We start from the raw sequence: 12,151 nt of genomic DNA on the forward strand, positions 1-12,151 counted from the left end.
CTCATGTAGGATCTCTGTCCTTAATGTGCTGTACAGTGTGATTTAATGCTATAACTAGTACTCAAACAGTATTATTCACTTTGTGTTTCTATGTGGGTGCAAACTGTTGAAATCTTTACTTAATATATGCTAAACTGATCTTCTGTATATAAAGAGAATTGAAAATAAATCTTGATGTGAATGGAAAGGGAGAGGAAGTGGGAAAGGGGAGGGTTTCGGGTGGGAGGGAAAGTTATGGGGGGTAAGCCATTGTACTCCATAAGATGTACTTTGGAAATTTATATTCATTAAATAAAAGTTAAAAAAATTATAAGCCAAAATAAAAACAAAATAAAAAAATAAAAAAAATGGGAGTGCAAATAACTCAATGGTCCTGTAAAGGACCTTTGTTCTATAATTTCAGATTGCAATGTAAAACTTAGCCACCAAAACCATAGAGGTTGCAGCCAAGGTGCTTGAGCATGTTGACCACATCCATGACCTTGACTATCTTGCACTTGGCATAGTCCATGTAGGTAATGGCGTCCCAGATCATATTCTCCAGGAAGATCTTGAGTATGCAGTGGGTCTCTTTATAGATGAGGCCTGAGATTCACTTGGTGCCACCATGGTGAGCCAAAGAGCAGATGGCATGCTTGGTGATGCCCTGGATGTTATCCCAGAGAATTTTGTGGTGGCACTTGGCACATCCCTTGCACAAGCCCTTCATGCCTTTTCCACAACCAGGCATGTTGCATAGCTCCTGAACCCAACTAGAGAGTAGCCCTCAATTTTTTTGACTTTCTTAAAGTGATGTTTTCACAAGGTCACAACTCAACAAAATCTTAAGGAAAGACAGGGAACTCCACTTTGGGAAATCATTCTGGTATAATTCATGCAAGACATTGATTCATGAATGTCAGTAAGAATAATTCAGAAAAATACATTTTATTAGTCAATAGGAGGTGGGAAGAATGTTACAGAAATCTTAAAATTTGTTTGAGAAACAGAGACAAAGAGATAAAGGGAGTGAGAGGTTGAGTTCATGTTCACTGATTCTCTACTCAAATTCCGGCAACAACTGAGGCTGGGCCCAATGCCAAGATCCAGGAGTTGAGAATGCAATCCAGGTCACCCAAATGGATTGCAGGAAACAAATTAGTCAAGAAATCACCACTGCCTCCCAGGTTCTGCCTTATCAGGAGACTTGATTCAGGAACCAGAGCCATGAATCAAACCTAGGTACTTCAATGTGGGATGCAGGCATCTTTATCATTATCCTAACTGGATTTCCATAGAGTATTTTTAATGTCATGTTTCCCCACATGTAGAACTCCCTGTCTCAGGCCCTTCTCTAAGGGTTACAACACAAAAAATAGTTGATAGACCTGAGAAAACCCCACTCATCGTGTAGACCTTGGGGCAGGGTAAACAGTGACCACTCCAGTAACAGCAAGAAAATAGATCCACCAACGACCTTCATAACAAAACCTAAAACTGCTGAAATAACAAATAAATGAATATAGCACAGATAATAATGAAAAAATTTTTGCAAAATTTCACAATTATTTGCTACTGGAGAAAACATTGGAATAAATATCAATGAAAGATAACAGAGAACCCAGATAAAGCACTCTACATTTTTTTTTATTAAAATTCAACATGATTCGGTTCAATGGGATGGAGGAGAGATGCTGTTTTCAACAAATATGAATACTGTGGATGTTCAGATGTGAATTTAAAAACAACCTATAAAAATTAACCAAAAGTAAAACAAGATTTCCAGAATAAGTATATGATAAAACCTTTACATCCTCATATTACATAAAAATTGATACTTTGAAAACATAATTTTTATAATCCCAACAAATTGGACTTTATTAATATTAAAAGTTTGTTCTTCAGGCCGGCGCCATGGCTCAATAGGCTAATCCTCCACCTAGTGGCACTGGCACACTGGATTCTAGTCCCAGTCAGGGCGCCAGATTCTGTCCCAGTTGCCCCTCTTCCAGGCCAGCTCTCTGCTGTGGCCCTGGAGTGCAGTGGAGGATGGTCCAAATGCTTGGGCCCTGCACCCCATGGGAGACCAGGAGAAGCACCTGGCTCCTGCCATCGGATCAGCGTGGTGCGCCGGCCACAGCGTGCCAGCCATGGCGGCCATTGGAAGGTGAACCAACTGCAAAAGGAAGACCTTTCTCTCTGTCTCTCTCACTATCCACTCTGCCTGTCAAAAAAAAAAAAAAGTTTGTTCTTCAAAAGCACTATTAAAGAGTGAAAAGATAAGCCATGAAACAGGATAATGCATTTGAAAACTGCAGTACAATCTATGAATCTTTTGCAGAATTTTTAAAAGTTCAGTAATAACAAATAAATATACATAAAAAAATCAAAGCTAAAGTATAAAATAAAAAATGGTTCTAAATATAATGTTGAGTCCAGAGATATAAGTAACATTGAAATTACAATTTCCACAGAGTTATTTGCTAATCTTTGCAACTATATTCTTGAATTTTAATTAGGGATGAATTAGGATATAACAACCAAATATCACGAGGCAGCCTGTTGGGAGGTTGGATCAGATTCTTTTGCATGAGTACACATATGCAAAAGGATTGTTTTCAATGGGTAGAATAATATAATAATACATGATTTCAGGAAGGAAGCAGGGACTTCCACTCTCTTATTCTCTAGGTGCTAACCAGACTCAAAGTGTAAAAACGAGAACATGAAATATGTAAATATTTCACTGGAAGCATATAAACTTTTAATTAGGAGACAATGAAATACCCATACAGCACACTACAGAGATAATAAGAAATTCAATTAATCAGAAAAAAACTAGATATGCAGAAAGGAAAATACTCAAATCCGTCAAGAAACATAACTGATGAAATAAATTTGAATATCAAGAAATATAATATTCCCATTTTACTCACTACCATGGAGAGATGCAGATGTTCTTCCTGCTCAGCTTTTTTAAGCTCACTACATTCAGGTTGAGCCATAGGAGGGATATGCCTGTTGAAAGGCTAGCATAGCAGCATATTTTTCAACTATAAGAGCCAGAGACATTCTTATTTATCATTTACCACCACCATTCTTTCTCTGTCTCTACTATGGAGGAGGTTACATGTCATATGTGGTATAGTTAAAGGACGGTAAATCCTTAATTATCTAGTATCAAAGAAAAAAATGATTTGACAATGCCTGGCCAACCACATGTGATGTGATGTGTGGTTAAAAAAAAAAAAAAAATTTGTTCATTGTGATGCCTGCTCATTGTTGTTGCCACACAATTTAGTCTATTCTTACAAAAGCATAATAGAAATCCAGTGGTGTTACTACATCCAAATATTTAACCAAATCAATGTGTAGCATTGGCTTATAACACAAGTTTCAAAAATGAGGACCTTCATGGGAGGCACAGAAAAAATGAAAGGAGAAATACAGGGTAAATGTCTCCTACACACAGACACTAAACACTTAATGATGTAAACATTTTAACCTTATCCTTTGCAACCAATATCTTCTCACAGATTTACACTAAAGAATTCAAGTTATGATATCCCAAATACAACATGTGGTTGCAAATCTCTATTGTCATGTGGCACTGCTTTTCTCATCTCCTAAGCTCTACCACCTTGTCTACCAAACCAGTGTTGATTTATCTATCCCTTGAGGCTCCATTAAAGTTAACCTGATTCTGAGAGCCTTTCTTAACCTCTCTGAACTCTCTTTTCAGAGACTAGCAGAATACATGTCAATTTTATGTCACCATAATGTCTTGAAATTATGTTTTCTTTAATACTTTACTTTTACTTTTACTATTAGAACTTTTTAATGTAGTTTTATTAAATTTTAGAACTTTTGAAACCAGATTCTTTATCTTATGAATTGTTACACTCTCAGTACCTAGAATTTAGTAGACACTAAATCAATACTTGTCAAATGGATGAATAAAAATAAGCACAACAGATTTATTTTTTGCATTGACTGATACTCAGGAAAGTATCACATTTTACAGAGTGACATTTTGAATAAAAAATTAAGCATCATATGAAAATGAATTTTTAAAAGCTTTAATTCTTTTGGGTGTCTCTTGCCTACTCACAGATTTTGTTCTTATAGAAGGTAATTAGTAAGGGGCCTGATTATATCCAATATTCTAAAATTTTCCATATTTTTAACTCAGTTCTCATAATATACAAAAACTGTTATTTTTCTTTTATGCTGACAAAAGAATGCAACTAATTTTCAATTAATTTCCCATCTATTCATAAAAAATACCTACTTCACAAAATATTCTTATTATATGTTTATTATTTTTATTATATTTTATTATTTTCATTTTAAAGTAATAGCAATACAAAAAAGAATTTATTCAACATAGGTCACAGATGCAGTTCTAAGATTAGGATGATATTCCCTCTTTCCCGCCCTCCCTCTCTTCCCCTCTTTTTCATTCCTTCCTTCCTTCATTCTTCCATTTTAAGTTTTTGAAATAACCTATTTGTAATTAACATTATTAAAGAGCTTAATACTCCACTAAATAAATATATCAACAAGAAAATAGACCTTATTTCACCAGGAATATAGGCAAGGGCTATAGACAGTAATCAAATAGAAAGATGACCATTTCACTCATGTACAGCAGATTTGAAAATAATCAGAAATCATTAAAACCATAGTAGTATAGAAATCTTGATTTGTGCTTTGCCAAAGATATAGAACAAAGTTAGACAAAATATATTTACTGCAATATTGATTCATAAAAGTATTTCTTTCTTTTTCTTTTTTTTTTAATTTTTGCTCTTACATGTAAGGGAGAATGTGCAGTATTTATTTGTCTTTTATTTTATGTTTTTGAGTTGCTCTAAGTATCATTATATTAGAACAGTTTTTCAGTCGTGGTTTTCCAAAGAAACAGATCCAGTTGGATATATGGATGAATAAATGGATAGATAGATTTATATAGGGAAAGATACAGATATGCATACATATAAGAGATTTATTATAACAAATTCTGTTTTGCAATAACAGAAACTGACAAGGTCCACATCTACACAGTGAATTAGCAAGCTGAAGACCCAGGAGAGGCAATGGTTTCCTTCTGGTCTGTGCACAAAACCTGAGAACCATGTGAGCCAACTGTGGTTCTAGTCCTAAGGCCAGCAGGAAATACCTAATGTTTCACTTCAAATGTTACAACAGGAAAAAAGGCAAGTGTTGCAGTTCAAATGCTACCAGGCAGAAAGAACTTTTTTATTTCTTATTTTTTTCTTTTTTTATTTAAATATTAATTTATTTATTTGAAAGTCAGAGTTACACAGAGAGAGGAGAAGCAGTGAGAGAAAGAGAAGTCTTTCATCTGATGGTTCACTCTCCAACTGGCTGCAAATGCTAGAGCTGCTCTGATCCGAAGCCAGGAGCCAGGAGCTTCCTCCGAGTCTCCCACGCAGGTGCAGGGGCCCAAGGACCTGGGCCATCTTCTTACTACTTTCCCAGGCCATAGCAGAGAGCTGCATCAGAAGTGGAGCAGCCAGCCAGGACTCGACCTGGAGACCATAAAGGATGCTGGCGCTTTAGGCCAGGGCATTAACCCACTGTGCCACAGTGCTGGCCCCTATTTTTTCTTTTTTCTATTCAGACCCTCAACTAACTTGGATGAGACCCACCCATAATAGGGATAGCAATAAGCTTTACTCCATCTACTGTTTTGAATCTCATCTAAAATTCCCTCATAGAAGGACCCCAAATAATGCTTTAATAAATATCTGGGGATCCTTTGGCCCACTGAAGTTAACTGATAAAAATAACTATGACAGTGTGTCTATTTTCATTTTGCTTGTGGATATAAAGATTCTGTTTATTTTTGAAGTGCTATAATGATGTAAGTTATAATGTTCTGCTGTTACAGTTACTTTTAAAACTTTAAAGGGAAAATGTCAAGGGCATTTAAGTATATAGTTTGACCATAGTTGAAGTCTGTTGTAAGGAAGGTTAGAAAATAATTGAATAATGAAGAAATATACCTCAGCTATGAGCCAAGGGAGAAACTGGCGATTTCCATAGGTCAAAGAAAGGACAGGAACTAAGTTTGTGGAGGACTTAAGCTTTCTACTTTTATTAAGTTAAAAACAGCATCTATTTGACTTTAATCAAAGAATGATGAAAATATGTTGTTATAAAGACTTGTTACCCTTGTGGTTGGAAAATATCATCTAATTTAAGACCATAAAAAGAAGCCTAACTTGAAATGTTGCATTTTAAGTTTATTTCGGATCTTTTTTTCCCTTTGGTTTCTAGCTGAGTTCTGTTGATTGTTGAGAAAATGCATTAGCTTATCTCTATTGTGTTTGGTGAGTTGCAAGTAACTGTGTAATTGAAAACACACATAAGTCTGCAAAGCTGAAAATTTTCAACTGAAAATATATAACCGATATTAGTAAGGACAATTTTTGCTGTTTTTATGTATTACCCACGAGTGCATTGGTGAAAGAAATTCTTTGCTTCTTACTCACATGGTGTTCAAAATGAGTTTTTCTGCTGTGTGAGTGGGTCTTGCAAGTGGCCACTCAGAGACACAGAATCAATTCTCAATTGAGTCTGCCCTGCTTTAGAACTTTGAATTGTATGAGTTCAGCAAGAAAATCAGCCAAATAAGGTAAAGAATCACGTATGGGAATATGTGGGTCCAGGTCCAGAAATGACCCATAGACTTATGATGACAATCTATTTCCCTCAACTCAGACACATGATGACAAATAACTACAAAGAGATGGGACAAGTGATGTAGATATACAGAAAATTACAATAGAAATAAGAAGGTCTTCACTATTATAATGCTTTCAAATGTTAAATATTTTATAAATATTTGTTTTATATATGTTATAAACAGAAGAACTAGTTTAAAAATACAAAATATACCTGATGGCACATAAAATTGACAATTTTCTCAATAGTAGATGGATAAATACTTTATTCAATATTCTTGTTCTAAGACTGCTAGGAAAAGAGCCACGAGTTAGATTCTGATCAAAGAAAAATCTCCCTAAACACTCATAGGACTCAATAGGTCTTTTAAGAAAAATTATTTTAAAAAATACACTAAACCTGGTCTCTTTGTCCAGTGTCATTGAAATTATGAAAACTGATAATTAAACTATCCAATATATTTGATCTTGTTATTAGAATTTAGAAAAACAATTATGAAAATACACACAGAGCTTGAATGTCAATTTCAGAAGGTAAATATTAATTATGAAAATGAAAGGACAAGGCATGTAGATATGAAGAACATTGCAATAAAAGCATAATCCATAATTTCTCTCAATCATATTTATACCAAATAAAGTGTATAAGGAGTGTATATATATATAACATATCTATTTATCTTATTTTGTATACATACATATTATATACATAAAGACAGATATACACATGTGTGGGTGTGCTTGTTAGTATGAAGGAATATGATACAGATATTTTACATCAAGATAGAAATGTGATTTTGAATTTAATGTCATATATATTCTGAAATGCAGCAAAATTAAGAGTTTAATAAGGGGCAGGCACTGTAACTTAATGGGTAAAGCTGCTGCCTACAGTGCTGGCATCATATATGGGCGCCAGTTCAAGTCCCAGCTGCTCCACTTCCAAAACAGCTCTCTGCTATGGCCTGGGAAAGCAGTGAAAGATGGCCCAGGTCACTGGGCCCCTGTACCTGCATTGGAGTCAGGAGCTTCTGGCTCCTGACTTCAAATTGGTGAAGCTCCAACTATTGCGACCATATGGGGAGTGAACCAGCAGATGGAAGACCTTTCTCTCTGCCTCTGCCTCTCTGTAACTCTGCTTTTCAAATGAATAGGTAAATCTTTTTTTTAAAAAAAATAAATAGTTTAATAAGTTCTTAATAAGCTTACAATAATATCACCATTTATAATTGAGGATAAAATATCATAGCTTTAAAATATTGTTCATTTTAGGCCAGCACCGCGGCTCAATAGGCTAATCCTCCACCTGCGGCGCCGGCACACCGGGTTCTAGTCCCGGCCTGGGCGCCGGATTCTGTCCCGGTTGCCCCTCTTCCAGGCCAGCTCTCTGCTGTGGCCAGGGAGTGCAGTGGAGGATGGCCCAAGTGCTTGGGCCCTGCACCCCATGGGAGACCAGGAGAAGCACCTGGCTCCTGCGCTGGCCGCAGTGCGCCAGCCGCAGCGGCCATTGGAGGGTGAACCAACGGCAAAAGGAAGACCATTCTCTGTCTCTCTCTCTCACTGTGCACTCTGCCTGTCAATAAATAAATAAATAAAATAAAATATTGTTCATTTTAAAATATTTATATTTACTTAGAAATATTAAGGATATGTTGTTTTAAATATAAATATAAAAACAATAAGAGAATGGAAAAGCCTTTAAAATTTCCTCACAAACTGCCTTTTCTGAGTCACATATTTTTTAAAGATTTATTTATTTATTTATTTGAAAGGCAGAGTTACAGAGAGAGAGAAAGACAGAAGGAGATCTTTCATCAGCTTGTTCACTTCCCAGATGATCACAAAGAACCTAGCTGGACCAATCTGAAGCCAGGAGCTTCATCCGGGTCAACTACATGGGTGCAGGGGCCCAAGCACTTGGACCATCCTCTACTGCTTTCCAAGGCACATTAGCAGGGAGATGGACTGAAAGTGGAGCAGCCGGGACTTAAACCAGTGCCCATATGAGATGCCAGCACTGCAGGCAACAGCTTTACCTGCTGTGCCACAGTGCTGGTCCCCTGAGTCACATTTTAAAAAGTTTTTATCTTTATTTGAACATTTTACTTCCTGCCTTTTTTCACATTAATGAATTCAAGGTATGAACTCAATTTCATTCTGAAGGTACAAAAAAGGAAACCTTATTAATAATAAAACTAAAAGTTTTTCTTCAGAAGGGCCAGCAATAGGGCCATCAGCTTTGCTGGAAAATAAATCTTGCAATCTATTCAATGTGAACTTTTCCAATTTTTTTCTGTGCACATTCTTAATGTATAATTGATATGTATAGAACTGTATTTACTTATTTATTTATTCAGCAGAGTGACAGAAAGGAAGACACACACAAAGAGAAAGAAAGCACTTCCACACACTGACTCATTTTGCAAAAGGATACAACTTGCGCTTAACAAAGCTGAAGCCAGGACTCAAGAATTTCAGTAACATCTCCACGTATTCCTCACGAATTCCATGGTACCGAAGCAAAGTAGATGGACTGTATGTGTGGATATGCATGTATGTACATTCGCATAATTGTGCTGCCATCTGGGTTACATACAAACAACATAAATCCCCCTCTACTCACCTCCTCTCTACAAAACCACATTTTCACACATAATTTTTCAAATAAATAATACTATTCAGGTTATATTCAAAACCTCCAGGAAGGAGGGTCTTGCAAAGTTTTGTGGAAAATAGAATTATATGAAAAGTGAATATTCATCCAAAATGTATTGCAAATTCATGTATAGTTTTGCATAATGCACATGTTCTAGGAAGACCTCTTGTATACTTAAAGATGTATAGCTTTGTTTTTACTTTCTGAAATGTGTTGCAGGTAGGTAGGTTCCTGGCTCCTGGCTTTGGATCAACCAGCTCCGGCTGTTGCGGCCATTTAGGGAGTGAACCAGTGGGTGGAAGACTTTTCTCTGTCTCTCCTTCTCTCTGTAACTCTACCTCTCAAAAATATAAATAAAACTTAAAAAAAATGTGATCTAGCCTTGGCTTACCTTTTACTCTCATAATTTCCAGTTTACATCACACAGAATATGTTGACACTTTCTACTTTGGAAGAAATTGAAGTTTGCTACTTTTGTCTTGCTTTTCTCCTTTTGGGTGCTTTTTGAGAGGAGAATAGGAATACTGTATTCACACCATATTCACACCAGAATAAGCATTTATTTTATAGTGTGTGTTGTTCATTATATTATTCTTTATATAGTCGTATATTTTAGTTTTTTAATAATAAATAAAGATATCCAATGCTAAGAATTATAACTCAATTAAAAATAATTCTATCCAGGTGTCTCACGTGAATGGCAAAAGCTCAAGTACTGGGCCATCCACTGCTGCCCTTCATGATGTAAGAGCAAGAAGCTGGATAGAAAGTGGAGTAACCAGGACTTGAACAGGAACTCTGGTTCGGGAAGCTGATGGCACAAATGGTGGCTTAACCTGTTTCATCACAATGCTATCCTCAAAACTTTACATATTTATTGTGCACTATTTTTTATTTTTTTATTTTTTTTAAACTTTTATTTAATGAATATAAAATTCCAAAGTGCGACTTATGGATTACAATGGCTTCCCCCCCATACCGTCCTTCCCACCCACAACCCTCCCCTTTCCCACTCCCTCTCCCCTTCACATTAGGTATTGTCACTGTGGTTGAGTTACTAGACAAGTCCAATACTTCCCAAAGTTTCTTTGTGGCCCTTGGTTTTGTTGTTGTTGTTTATTTTTTGTTTTTTACATTTTTATTGTTTTTGAAAAGAACACTATATAAGGTATAATCTATTGAAAATTTTGAAGTTAAAACACCAGATTGCTATTTATAGGCCCATGTTGTATAATCTCTACATTCTATTAGTTTAGCATAACTAAAACATTATATATTGAACACATATCTATTTCTCCCACCCCCAACTCCCTGCAAACATTATTATAATTTGCTTCTGTGAATTTTTTTTTATTATGTAACTCACATAAATTGAGTTGTACAGAATTTCTCATTCTTGACTGGTTTATTTCACTTAATACAATGTCTTCCATTTTTACCTATGCAGCTTATTGCAAATGGCAGAATTTCCTTCTTTTATAAGGATAAATGCTGGGGACATATACTATATATATCACATTTGCTTTATAAATTAACATGTCAATGAATATTTATGGTGTTTGCCTATTGTGGTCTTTGTAACCAATGCATTGAATATGGGACTGCGTATGTCTCTTGCAGATCCTGATTTCAGTTGTTTTGTGATATTGACTGAATGTGTCGTGACAATATTAACATGTTGAAACTTAATCACCAATGTGACAGCATTAAGATGCAGGTTCCTTGCAAAGGTCACCTTAGGGACTCAGAACCCTCATAAGTTGTATGCACAGGAGCTAATTGCCCATTCCAGCATGTGAGGTTGCAGTAAGACATGCCACTTTGGAAGCAGGAAACAGCCCACTCCAGATATTCTAGAGCCTTTATCCTAGATTCCTAATTTCTAGAACTTTTAGAAAATATATTTCTGTTCTTCATAAATCACTTTGCCTCAATTTTTTATACTTACAGAAATGAACTAAAATATTTTGAGTATATACCCAATAGTGGTACTGCAGGATTTTAAGTTCTGCTTTTAAATTTTTGAATAATCCATATATTTTGATCAATAGGAAAGGTAGAATTTTACATTCCCACAAACAGTGAAACTAGAAGTGCAATTTATCCATGCTTTTAGACATATTTTTATTATTTGGATAATAGCCATTCCAACATAGTAATCTCGTTTCTTTTGTAATCATATACCCCAATGAATGATATGAATCATATGTTGCTGGCCATTTGTTTGAATTCACTCGAGAAATGTCTGTTCAGGTTCATTTCTTACTTTTTGAAAATTATGTATTTATTAATTTGAGAGGTAAAGAGGACTAAAGTGAGAGTGGCTGATAGAAATAGGGATCTCCCATCCCCTGGTTCACTCAGCAATGAGAGCAAAGGCCATGTTAGACCATGCCAAAACCAGGAACCAGAAATGTAATCCAGATCCCCTGTATGAATAGCAGGAAACAAGTAGATTATCATTAACTGCTGCAACCTAGAATCTCATTGGCAGGAAGCTGAAGTCAGGAGCCAGTCAGGAACGGAACCCAGGTGTTCCAAAGAGGTATCCAAGTATATAAAGTATCCAAGCCCTTTGTCCATTTAAAGTTATTTGTTGGTTGATTTGCTATTGAGTTGTATATTGGTCCATTTGAGCTGTTACTTTAACAAAAAAGTAATAGATTGAATATTTTATCAGTAATATATTTTTTTTTTTCTGGAGGCAGAGACTTACAAGGTCAGGAAGCCAGTGTAGTCAGGTTCTGGTGAGGGCCCACTCTCTTCATAGATGAATGTTTTCTCCCTGTAATCTCTCATGATA

The 12,151-nt window shown here is 35.8% G+C and overlaps 1 pseudogene; it reads right to left on the minus strand.

Annotated features, from left to right (window-relative positions):
* Window positions 1-418: 418 nt before the first annotated feature.
* Window positions 419-730, minus strand: LOC100347063 (histone H4-like; annotated as a pseudogene).
* Window positions 731-12,151: the final 11,421 nt, after the last annotated feature.

Source organism: Oryctolagus cuniculus, chromosome 14, assembly GCF_964237555.1.
Source record: "Oryctolagus cuniculus chromosome 14, mOryCun1.1, whole genome shotgun sequence".
NCBI classification, from domain to species: domain Eukaryota; kingdom Metazoa; phylum Chordata; class Mammalia; order Lagomorpha; family Leporidae; genus Oryctolagus; species Oryctolagus cuniculus.